We start from the raw sequence: 12,465 nt of genomic DNA, 5'->3' as shown, positions 1-12,465 counted from the left end.
TGGTCTTCCATTCAACCACACAGTGTCAGGGCACCCAAAGAACCCTGAATTTTCCATGAATGAACCCAATTTGGCTGCTTTTCTCCCCAGTTCTGAACTCAATGCTCCACACCACTAAGTCATCCAGATCTCAAGAGTGCTAATGCACAGAGCCTCAACAATATACTTTCTGCTCTAAATGGCTACTCTGAAATAGCTGGAAAAGTTGGGGAGGTAGAGACACTTTACCAAAGTTGCTACCTAGTCCAACAAATGGTGCAGTTGAGTGGAGCACTCTCGGAAGAAAGCAATGGCACAAATGCCAGGGCTTTGTTCCCAGAGGCCCATTTGTCATATCTCACATCACAGAGGACCTTGGGTTTAGACTCTGACTTGATCTCCAAGTGAAGATATCCATACAGACATTGTACTGTATGTGTAAAATGTGCATTTGTTAAATGTACACATTTAAAACATACTAGAAGCTTCCTGTAACCCTATTTGGATGTTCAGGGTTGAAAAAGTAAAGGGAAGGAAAAGTAAACAGTACCTACTACATGCCAAGCACCATTGTATGCACTTGGTGGGTATTAAATCACTTCATCTTCACAGACATCCAGAGGCAAGGACTATTATTATCCCCATCTTACAGATGAGTAAACTAAAGCATAGACTCGTCCAAGTAAGTCCAAGACACAGTTAGTAAGGGGTGGCCCCCAGTTTCTAATCTAAACTATCTAGATCTGGAGTCCATGCTCCAAACCACTATACTTCTTTCTACAGAAGTGGCTCTGAGAGGTCTTGACAACCACCTGTCTTCTGATGCTTTACCCTGGCCCCAGGGCAGGGTATTCTCATGGCTCAGGCATTTCCCCTTGTTGGATGTGGCTGTGAGCCATGTGATGTTAATGATGTGAGCCACATGATGTTAATGACCCTTGATTATTGCTGGCCCTATTTCCGGATTTTAGGGTAAGCTGTCTCAAAGCATCATCTGGACAAGCAGTGGCCAACATACACAGCAGCCACTCCTTGATTCTGTGGCTCCCTTGTCTCTTCCCAAGTTCCCCCCTGCCCTTCTCACCCAATGCTATGACATCTGATGTAGGCACTTTTTCTCACTGGCTTATTTTCTCTCAGACCCAAAGAAGTTAGAGCCTAATTAGCATTAGTTCCATTGTTTTATCTTATTTAGGGAGATACATTATAGTAAAAGCATGAGAATTTAAAAATGTGCTTGATAGATATTATTGACCGGTACTAAATTTTCTCTGATTTACCATATATTTTAGGCCAAAACACACTATCTAAACCTAACCAGATTCTGTCTTTTACTTCTTCTTTCCCAAGGTGTGAAAGTTGTAACTTATTCTTTAGAAAATTACCTAACCATACGCTGACACTTGGTCTCCTTTTTCCTCTTTCCTCAAGGCAAAATAATTACAAACAGAACTTTAAGCAATCTTGTACGCATTGGGAACTTGGTCTTTCTTTTTGGTATCAGCTTATTCAGAGGTTATTCCCTTTGAGAAAAACTAGTGATTCTCTTGATCCCAGCAACTCCAAACCTTTTCCTTTATCCAGACTATGACGTTGTCATTGAATACAGTTTTGGACCACCATGTCTGCAGGTCATTTTAAACTGTTTTTAACATATCCTGTGACTGATGAGGAGTCAAACTTCATATATCAAGCAGTATTAAAAATACAACTATTTCCAGTTGACACGTATCAAGAGATTTTTCTATGTTCATGCCCTTTGACCGAGTAATTCCACTTTGGGGACTCTATCCTAGGGAAATAACCTGAAATAACAGAAAAAACTTTATGCACAAAGACAGTAACCCAACTACCTAAACATCCTCCAAATATGGGAATGGCTAATAAACTACCCACTTAAAGGAATATTTTATAGCCTTTGAAATATAGTTATGAAAATTTTATGACATGGAATATTTTTCTCAGGTTAAATGGAAAAGTAAGACAAAAATTATATGTATGAGTTAATCACCCTTATGTAAAAATCAGGAACCCTACAGAGCAAAAAAATAAGGAAACAAAACACTAACTCCCAGAGAAAGTGATGTGGAGCCCAACCTTAAATTTAGACTAGCAGGACTGCATCAAAAAGGCAAGAAATAAATGTGCTAGTCCCAGGCCAAGGGGCTGTGGAAGAGCCTTTGGTCCTTCACTCTCTTATATAAGGTGGGATTCAATAAATAGTTTTTAAATCAATAAAGAATGAGAGCATACGTGTTCACTATTACCGAATACAGTGCACTATATGAACCTGCTGATATCTAAGCATTGTGGCCAAGAAAAACAGCAATTTCTTATGGTTCAATCAAATACAGCCAATGAGCCTCTACCACCACCTGTTGCTTGAGATCAGGATGAAATAATCTATACCTCCCAACAATTTCTCCCTCCCTCTCTCACCCTCACTCTCACTTTCCCTCCCTTCCAGCCCTTAGTAGTCAAATACTCAGCCTGAAGAAAATCCAACTGGATATTTGACACAATATTGCCAAAAAATAAAAATACCCATAGCCAACTTTTTCCCATGTTGCTGTCATCACATAAACATATTTTAGGGCTTCAACCAGAGAAGCTCATGATTCTTAGGCTTTGTTTGTATATCATTATTTGAGATCTAGCAATAATAGTCACTAGATAATAAGTTGCTTCCAACACTCGGCCACCTAAAGAGAAACCTACCAGATGACTTAAAAGCTATAGTGGCTTTTCTATTATAAACAACCTTCCTTTTCAATATCCTGAGATCATTTATTGTGGTCTTCCAATTTATTTGCTTTCATCTACATAATGTGGGAAATATTGAATGGAAGCTCACTATTTTGCAAATAAAACATTTTTATTTCTATCCCCCTTTCTCATCACAATCTCCTTCCCTACTCCCAGGCAATTAACAAACACACACCAATTAACAAACACACACCTGGACAGGGATGGGGGGGATCGACGTCAGGAAGCTTGGAACAGATTCAAAGCAATTGAGCAGTATTTTCGATATTATAGGCAGCTCTTTGGCAACAATCTACTGACAAACATTTTTTGGCAAATAATCTTTTTCTCTTTTCTTTTTCCTTTTTTAGTCCCTTTACCTCAAAGAATAAATTATAACTGTGTTTAATCACCTTCATAAAATTCTCACTTCCACCTTGGCCCTCTGCACTATTAGAGTTGTTTAAAATTAGTATCCAGAAAGGGGGTCCTTGCCTCACTCTCTTTTTTTAAATAAGAAGCAGGCTAGGAAAATAATTCATGAGAACCATGGGAGTAAAACAATGTAAGTTTCCCTCTGCTTTATGATAAGATTCTATAACCAAAAAAGAATAATAAATAGAAAAAAATGATCAAAGAAATCAGTTGATTTTAACCCAGGGTGAGGTCTCAGCACTAAGGTCACAGTATATTCCGTCCTGCTTGCTATAGAGTTGACAAAGGTAACTGGTAAGTTGTTCTGATCTGCTAGCATTTTGTTGAGGGAGCTCAGAAAAAAAAAAAATCTTTAAAAATAATTCACTTCCAGGGGCACCTGGGTGGCTCAGTCAGTTAAAATCCAACTCGATTTTGGCTCAGGTCATGATCTCAGGGTCCTGGACTCAAGCCCTGAGGCAGGCTCCACGCTCAGCGGGGAATCTGCTTGTCTCCCTCTCTCTCTCTGCCCCTCCCCCTGAAGGTGCTCATTCTTTCTCTCTCTCTCTCTCGCTCTCAAATAAATAATCTTTAAAAAAAACATAATAATTTACTTCCAGAAAAAGGAGTAAATGTATAAACCCTTCACATATAAATACATACTTGCTTTCAGTGTCTATGTAAGCAAGACAATATCAAATCTTTTTTGTGAAAATAAACAAATCTAATTTTTACTGACTTTAATGTACATTTTTATGCTCCTGTTGTCCAAAGACAGATGTGAGCATTACTATGCTTTGTCCATATAAGGAGTCAAATTGAGCTTCACATCTATCCAGGAACTGACTTCATTCTGTTGTTATTCCAGTGACTTTGTTGGGATTTAGGACTCAAGACAAAATGAAAAAGTATACAAAGGACACTAAGATTATTGCAATCACCTGAAGATCTGTCACTGTAAAGTCACCTTATGTTCCAACACAAAATGTCTTACTTCATAATCCATTTTATAGCAAGAGGACTCACTAAATCTTGCCCAATATTTTCATAGAGACCTTATTCAAACCTAGTGAGAGGCATTTTCTCCATTAGCAGTTAGGTATCTACATTTTATCATTAATGTGATGATATCAAATTTATGGCTTATAAAATCACAGGAAAGATGTTGAGAAATACGCTGGAATAGAAAACATGAATCCCAAGAGCTTGTCTCTTTGTTTTACCACAGTGAATCTCTAGTCCTCCAAATACATAAAATGAAAGCATCTTGTTACATGATTACTAAGTTTGCTTCTGCTTTATCCTGTAGGCATTTGACCTATTTGGACATAGGTCAGATAATGGATGGGGTATGTTCAAATCAGAAAGTGATCTGTGGCTCTGCTAACAGTAAAATGAAAATTATAACAAAACTAATGAATTCTAAGTTGACTTCCAGTAATATCTTTGTAACTACATTTTCATTCAGGGGTATTATTCATGCATAGCAATCTACCAGTTCCGAAAGATATGATATAATGTCAGAGGTTAAGAACAGAATCAGAGGGTGCCTTGGTGGCTCAGCCAGTTAAGTCACCAACTCCTGATTTCAGCTCATATCATGATCTCAAGGTCATGAGATCGAGCCCCCAGTCAGGCTCCACAGTGGGCATGGAGCCTGCTTAAGATTCTCTCTCCCTCTCCCCTTGTGCCTCCCTGCCACGGTCCCTTAAAAAAAAAAAAAAAAAGAATAGAATCAGAAAAAGTCACCTTCTGGAACTGACACTAAAAAAAAGACAAAATAGACACAATTCATCATCTATCTAGTATCTCATGTTATGAGGTAGTTTTCGAATGTGGTGTTTCCTGGGTTATCAGTAACACAACTAATGTAAAGAGAGATGTAATCTCACCTGACAGTTTGACAAAATTGCAGATCACCATAAGGTTGAACTATCTGGTAGCTAGAAAAAATTCAGAATTATTATGTTTATACTACTTTCCAAGGAAGAGGATGCCCCAGTTATGAAAGCCAGTGACAGATATATAGAAAGATAAATTTGGATTCCACTAACATTCATTGAACACCAGTGTGCCATCCATTATGACTGGATCTTTCATATGTTAACTCATTTAGTCCTCACAGAACTCTATGAGATAATATTATCCCAATATTACAGATGAGGTACAAAGAAGTCCAAGGACTGTCCCAGATCACCTACCTAGAGTCTGACCCCTCTGACCTCAAAACCCAGTGTTTTTTAATCTATTATGTTTACTCTTCAGTGAATAGAAAAAAGCAAGATTTTTCCAACTATGTTAGATATGAAAAAAAGTGATCAATTTCCCTTTGTTATAAGTTCATGCTTATAAACAACTTAACATGTTCCTCAGTGTTGGGAGCAATTGCAAATGGTAATCCCCATGTACATATCTGTATTTTTCAAGTATCTGTCTCTATGGTTTTATATTGTTTTGTCCATATAGATTACATGATTTGAAAGGTTTCTGATGACCAAACAAGTTACATTAAGTAATGTGTGCTCTGCTTTAAAATCTGGGTTTTACCAAAAGATCAAAAAACAGCAAGTTCTCACAGTAATATTATTAAATCATATAAATTACTAATGTAGCTGTGATGCTAATAAGCAATTTATTTAAATAAGGAGTTAGACACTCAAGCTACTGGGCCCTTAATTTTGGCTACCATACTGTATCTTGTCGAAGTTGGTCAGATAATGGATGGGGTACATTCAAATCAGAAAGTGATCTGTGGCTCTGCTAATAGTATATGCTATAGCAACTATGCCTCCAAATCCCTAGGACTTCGATATCAGAACGCTTCAGCAACACAGAGTCACTTACAGGCTTGACCAAAAGAAATGAAACTCATTATGCTTGTTAGCATCTGGCCTTAATTCTAGAACACATAAGATAAGTTAGATTTGCAGAAATACTTGACATGGCATATGGGCCCTTTTTAACTACTTTTTGGATATCTAGACATCAAGTATAAAACCATAAGGCTAGCTGTTTTTAAGTTAAGACATTGGTATTCTGTTCAAAAGTCACTATTCTGGTTTATAAGTCAGTCATGTGTATTTCATTAGCACCTGTTAGTTCTTTTTTTTTTTTTTAATTTTATTTATTTATTTGACAGAGAGAGATATAGCAAGAGAGGGAACACAAGCAGGGGGAGTGGGAGAGGGAGAAGCAGGCTTCCTGCCGAACAGGGAGTCCGATGCGGGGCTCGATCCCAGGACCCTGGGATCATGATCTGAGCCGAAGGCAGATGTTTAACGACTGAACCACCCAGGCGCACCAGGACCTGTTAGTTCTTTAAGGTGCATATTGATGGTTTAACTTTGGCAGGCTCTCTCTAGACAATTCTTTGAGGGTAATAATAGCAGTTGAATATTTTAATATCTCCATATAGAAACCATTTGCAAGATTCTATGACTCAGCAATTCCACTTCCAGGTATTTATTCTGAAAAGTAGAATCACTGAGAATAGTGGAAAACTATCCAGTTGCCCAACAACAAGGAACTGTTTAAAATATAGTATATCATTCAACAAATAGTTGAGGGCTACTATGTGCTAGATGAAGAAGACTGAGTAGTGAACAAAACATACGGTCATTACATTTATGAAGTTGGAAAGATGTATGTCCCAGCCACTATTGCTACATAACAAACTACTCCAATATTTTGTAGCTTAAAATAGCAACATGTACAGACTCAACCTTCAAAGTAACCCTAGGAGGTAATATTATCGTTGCTTTCTTACAAATAAGGAATCACCACACAAAGAAATTATATAACTTGCCCAGGTTTGCCCTTGTCGTGGGGGAGTCTGGATTTGAACCCAGTCTGGTTCCCTCATTCATAATGGTTATTAACAGCCACAATAATCCTAAGAAATAATATTATAGGTTATTTTTTCTTGCTGTTTCTCTTTGCTTACTGATATTTCTAAAATGGCGGGGGGGGGGGGAATAAAGGAGAGTTTCCTTGAGGCTTTTCTTGTACTCTCACAGGTTTCTATATGCAGTGTTTTCCAAAGTAGCCAGATCAGAAGCACTGTCTGACCCACTTGTTAAAAAGACAGATTTGGATCCCCACCCCAGACCTGCTGACTTAGAATCTCCAGGGAAGGGGCCTAGGTCATTGCATTTTTAGTAAACACTTATAAAAGCCAAGTTAGGAATCACTACTCTATGGTATATTAATAGTTTGAGTTCTCTCAAATCCGTTTGGCTTTTCTTCTTCCTTCTCTTTGCTGCAGCTGTCAGGAATTACTCAAAAGAAACCACTCAACCATATAACTAGTGATTTTATGTAATAAGGAAGTACTTGCCTCTTAAAGGCTGGTAAACATTTGATAGCAAAAGGATTCCTGGCAGCCCTACAACATAATTTACCATCTTAGAGTTGTAGTAACTTTGGCAGTGTTTTCAGATAAGGCAGGACACATGTGGGATGGGAGGCATTGTCATCTTTGGAAAAGACAACCTAGCAGTGAGAACAAGCTGCAAGAGGCAAATATTAGTGAACTGTACAGGTCAAAGGAACCAAATACTTACTACATATTTACTACTTAAAAAATACCTTTAAACAGGACCTCATAACCAGAGTTGGGATGAAAAAAAATCAATTAGAAATATGAATGGTTGTGTGATTTCTCTTTCCAAACATATACATAAAATCTGTAACATTTTTATTCAGATTGGAAAGAATTGTGAAAGGAGTTCAACTGCCACTCAAGGATATCATTTATCTTAAAATTGTCTTATTTGGAACAAGCATTTGTCTATCCATCACTAAATATATTCAATTCAATATAATCTAAATAATATACAGGACAATTTTCTCTATGCCAAGTACTGGGCATCGCCTCATTCAGTTCTTATGACCCTCATCTGAGCTCTCTTCATCGTCTTACAGATGAGGGCACTGAGGCTTAGAACACTACAGTCATTTGCCCAGAGTTTCACAGCCAAGGCATTTCAGAGCTCGAATGCGAACCAAGTACAGTATTAAAAAAACTAAATGATACTACAGTGATCTTCATACTAGTAAAGGCCATGTACTCATTACATTCTGCATATTCGTATACATAATATTTAATAGCCATGGAATTTGAGGTCAAAATCTATCTTATTTAAGTAGGTAGATATTTTATATATGCACAAGGGACTTAGAGCCATTATAAAAAAAATTACTAAAAATTGCACAACATCATCAAAAAGACAAGAGATAAATGCTAGTGAGAATGTAGAGGAAAGGGAACCCTTGTGCACAGTTGGTGGGGTTGTAAGTTGGTGCAGCCACTATGGAAAACAGTATGGAATTTCCTCAAAAATTGGAAATAGAAATACCATATGTTCCAGCAATTCCACTTCTGGGAATATATCCAAAGGAAATGAAAACATTAACTCAAAAAGATATCTGTACCACCATGTTCATAGCAGCCTTATTTATAATAACCAAGACATGGAAACAACCTGTGTCCATCGATGGATGAATGGATAAAGAAGTTGTGATATATATATCATATACATATGATATATATATACACACAATGGAGTATTATTCAGCCATTAAAAAAAACAAGGAAATCCTACCATTTATGACAACATGGATGAACTCTGAAGGTATTATGCTAAGTGAAATAAGTAAAACCAAGAAAGACAAATACTGCATGATCTCACTTATTTTTTTAAAGATTTATTTATTTATTATTTATTTATTCATTTCAGAGAGAGAAAGAGCATGAGCAGGTAGGGGGGCAGAGGGAGAGGGGAAGCAGAATCCCTGCTGATCAGAGAGCTCAGCACAGGGCTCCATCCCATGATCCTGAGATCATGACCTGAGCTGAAGTTGGATGCTTAACCGACTGAGTCACCCAGGTGCCCCCTGTATGATCTCACTTATTTGTGAAATCTTAAAAAAAAAAAAATCATAGAAAAAGAAATCAGATTTATGATTACCAGAGCCACAAGGTGGGGGGAGAGGGAATTGGAGGAAGGTGGTCAAAAAAACACAAACTTCCAGATATAAGATAAATAAGCCCTAGAGGTGTAATGTACATGATGACTATAGCCAATACTGCTGTACCATATATAGGGAAGTTGTTAAGAGAGTAAATCCTAAAAGTTATCATCACAAGGAAAAATTTCTTTCCTTTTTCCTCTTTTCTTTTTATTGTATTTATATAAGAAGATCGTTAGCTAAACCTACTGTGGTAATTTCACAATATATGTAAACCAAACCATGTTCTATGCTTTAAACTGATACAGTGATGTATGTCAATTATTTCTCAATAAAAATGGTGAAAAAATTACATGAAAGATCATTTGCCTAGAGACATGGAGTATATAATAAGTATTTATCTGTAAGGCACCCAGCAAATTTTATACAAGTAATTTAATTCAATGAATATTTATTGTACAACTAATATATAGAGTATTTGGCCCCCATTTTTTAGAATTTATGATTTAGTTTGGAAAGGCAAGATACAAATAACAGGAAGAGAAAGGAAAGAATTTATTCCTCTTTATTTAGCTAACATGATCAAAGAGAAGAAATTGCTATTTTATCAAGAAAGTAGGCATAGCCTTAATAGCAGGCTATGATTATACCATTTTTCATTAAATTAGGGAACTTAGGACTTCATCCAAAGAGGGTCAAGATTTCACCTATAAGGTCATTCTAAAGCATAAACTTCAAAAACAATGTTATAACAAGGCTTCAATGTATTTAGAATCCAAACTCTTTAAAAAGTTACTTGGGAATCATTAAAATATTTGCTTGAATTCTCTTTCCTCTTCACCTCCACCTATTTACACAAGGTGTAAATTGCCTAAATTGCCTCTTTGCCTTTACTGTGCATTCCCATGCTATACTTAAACTACATTTTCAAGTAGACTGATAATTCTATCGTTGAAGTCCCAATTTTGGAAAAATGAACCACCAGCTTAGTCTAAAGCCTGAGCAGCCAAATGCTGCAGGTTAAAGATTTCCAAAGCTTCATCTGTTCAAACTTCCTGGAACCACACCATAAGGCTCCTATGGTGAAAGTACCAAAACGGACGTTGAACATGAAGACCACTTTCACTACATTTTCAAGCAAATTCTCTTGGGTGCTGGTTTCCTCAACTTTGAATTGAAGGTATTATCCACCCTGCTCAGCAGTCAGGGTAGCTGTGAGGATCGTGAAACACAACGGATATGGGATAACACACACTGTGACCTGGAGAGCACTCTATGGAGGTAAGAGATTATTGCTGTATTCTGGAAACAAAATCCTCTCCTTCCCCAGAAAAGTCGGAAATCCAAGCTGGTTTACCCATTTTTCTTCATCAGTCTATCAAGAATGCATCACTACTCAAGATGACATGCATGCAGCCTGTCCTGCCAACATTTTTAAGTCTGCAGAACAAATATAAATGGATACATGGAGGGATTCCTGGCCTCCATCCTATATAAATACAAATGCAATTCTATTCATGATGATTTATATATAACCAAAACATCCCACACATTTCCTTATAAGAAGGGTTAATTGTAGACTATTAAAGATACACAAATGATCAAGTCATCTGCATCAGTCTACTACTATGGGGTTGAAGAGAGCTCCACAAAGTCACATTTGGCAATGTTGATTTAACACCTCATAAAAAATCCAGCTCTTTAGAAGAGCACTCTGGTCCTCAGGCTCGGGACAGAGTGAGAAGAGTTTAAAAGAGGTCATTTAGCCAACTTTTTTAAAATCTAAAAGCTTGTCTAGAGCATGATACAACAGACTTTTAAATGTTCAAAGAGAACTATGAGTACTTTGTCAGCGCACCAAGATGACTAGTGACTTTTTTCAGCAAAATACATTTTAGTTCCATAATCTTTCATGTATTTTACAGAAGAATAGGGTCATGTTTTCAATTGCTGGGTTTCTTTAACTAAAACTTTTAAAATATGCCTACCCTGAAAGTAGAATAATAATTTTAGAATGTCTTTGCTCTATTGACAATCTTATGCTTTCAAAATAGTTTTTTATTATTAATTAAGACAACTCAAATATCTATGTCTGGAGAGACTCTAGAACACGGTATTACATTAAAAATTATGCCCTCCACTTTAGATTACACACTTTGACAAGCCAGAAAACTGAGAGTTTCATTATATTAATAAGTAAATAAAATTCACATTGAGTGCAATTGGTAATCTGCAAATTTCTTCAAAATTAATTTCCTTGAGTACACTTCCAAAGTTCACGTGAACCAGAAAGTAGCTGAAATGTTTGTTCCATTAAATCTTCTATCTGGCTCATTAGGAATAAGACCAATAGTACACATGTCAAGGCAACTGAATACTTTACATTAGAAACCTGATTTTCTTTAAAGAAATGTTTTTATATTTCCCTATCATTGGAACCAAAGAGCAAATTTTATCCTAGCCCCTGGAACGATAAGAACCTGTTCCTCCTGCCACCAAATAGTTCATCTGGTGATCTGGAGACCAGTGGGAAAGCAACAGATCTGGTGGGGAGAATCATGTAAGGAGGTACCCTACAGGATTATGGATTAATGGAAATCTTGAAAGTCACGGTTGCCTGGAGACAAGGTCGATGCTTTAATACTGTCTTAAATCTAATTCTTCCCTCTCTTTCTCTCCCAGCTCTTGAATATATCATTAGTCTCTGCAAACAGAAAGAGCTCTACTTACAGTTCTATCAATCCTTAGTTGCATAGGGTTAGTTATATTAACATCCCTGATTCTTAGATACTTTGTCTTTAAATAGAGAGATCTAGTTCTTCACACCTCTAACATCCATAGCTATTTCAGGGTGCTCCGAATCCAAGAACTACCTACCCAAGATCTTCTAAACGGCGCTTGGTTTGAGACCATCCTCCCCCCGAATATATTCATGTCATAGAGAGTAAAGTACTAAATATTCAAGAATATCTACTGGAATAAGAAAATCAGAAGATCAAAAAAGAATAAAGAATGTTGATAATAGAGCCCTAAAGATGACCTCCCCTTGATTACCCTAAGAACCATAATACACACGCTCAATTCTACTGATCCCGATAACTAAAAAAAAAAAAAAAGTTATAGATTTCTTAGGTTGAACCATATAAAATTGCCATTATTTAACCTTTTGATGTATAATATTAATAATTTTAATAATGTAAAACCCCAAACACAAGAATATTCAGATTAAATATGAAATTTTGAGCTAATAAACTATACTTCTACTACTAAGTAAATTAAGTTTCTAAACATTTTTAAATGAAAAATAGTATTAAAAAGACATTTTCAATGTTGTTATACATTTCTTTCATTTCTGGT

This window comes from Phoca vitulina, unplaced genomic scaffold, assembly GCF_004348235.1.
Source record: "Phoca vitulina isolate PV1807 unplaced genomic scaffold, GSC_HSeal_1.0 scaffold25, whole genome shotgun sequence".
NCBI lineage: Eukaryota > Metazoa > Chordata > Mammalia > Carnivora > Phocidae > Phoca > Phoca vitulina.
The sequence above is the reverse complement of the archived record's forward strand: the minus strand, read 5'-3'. Positions refer to the sequence as shown.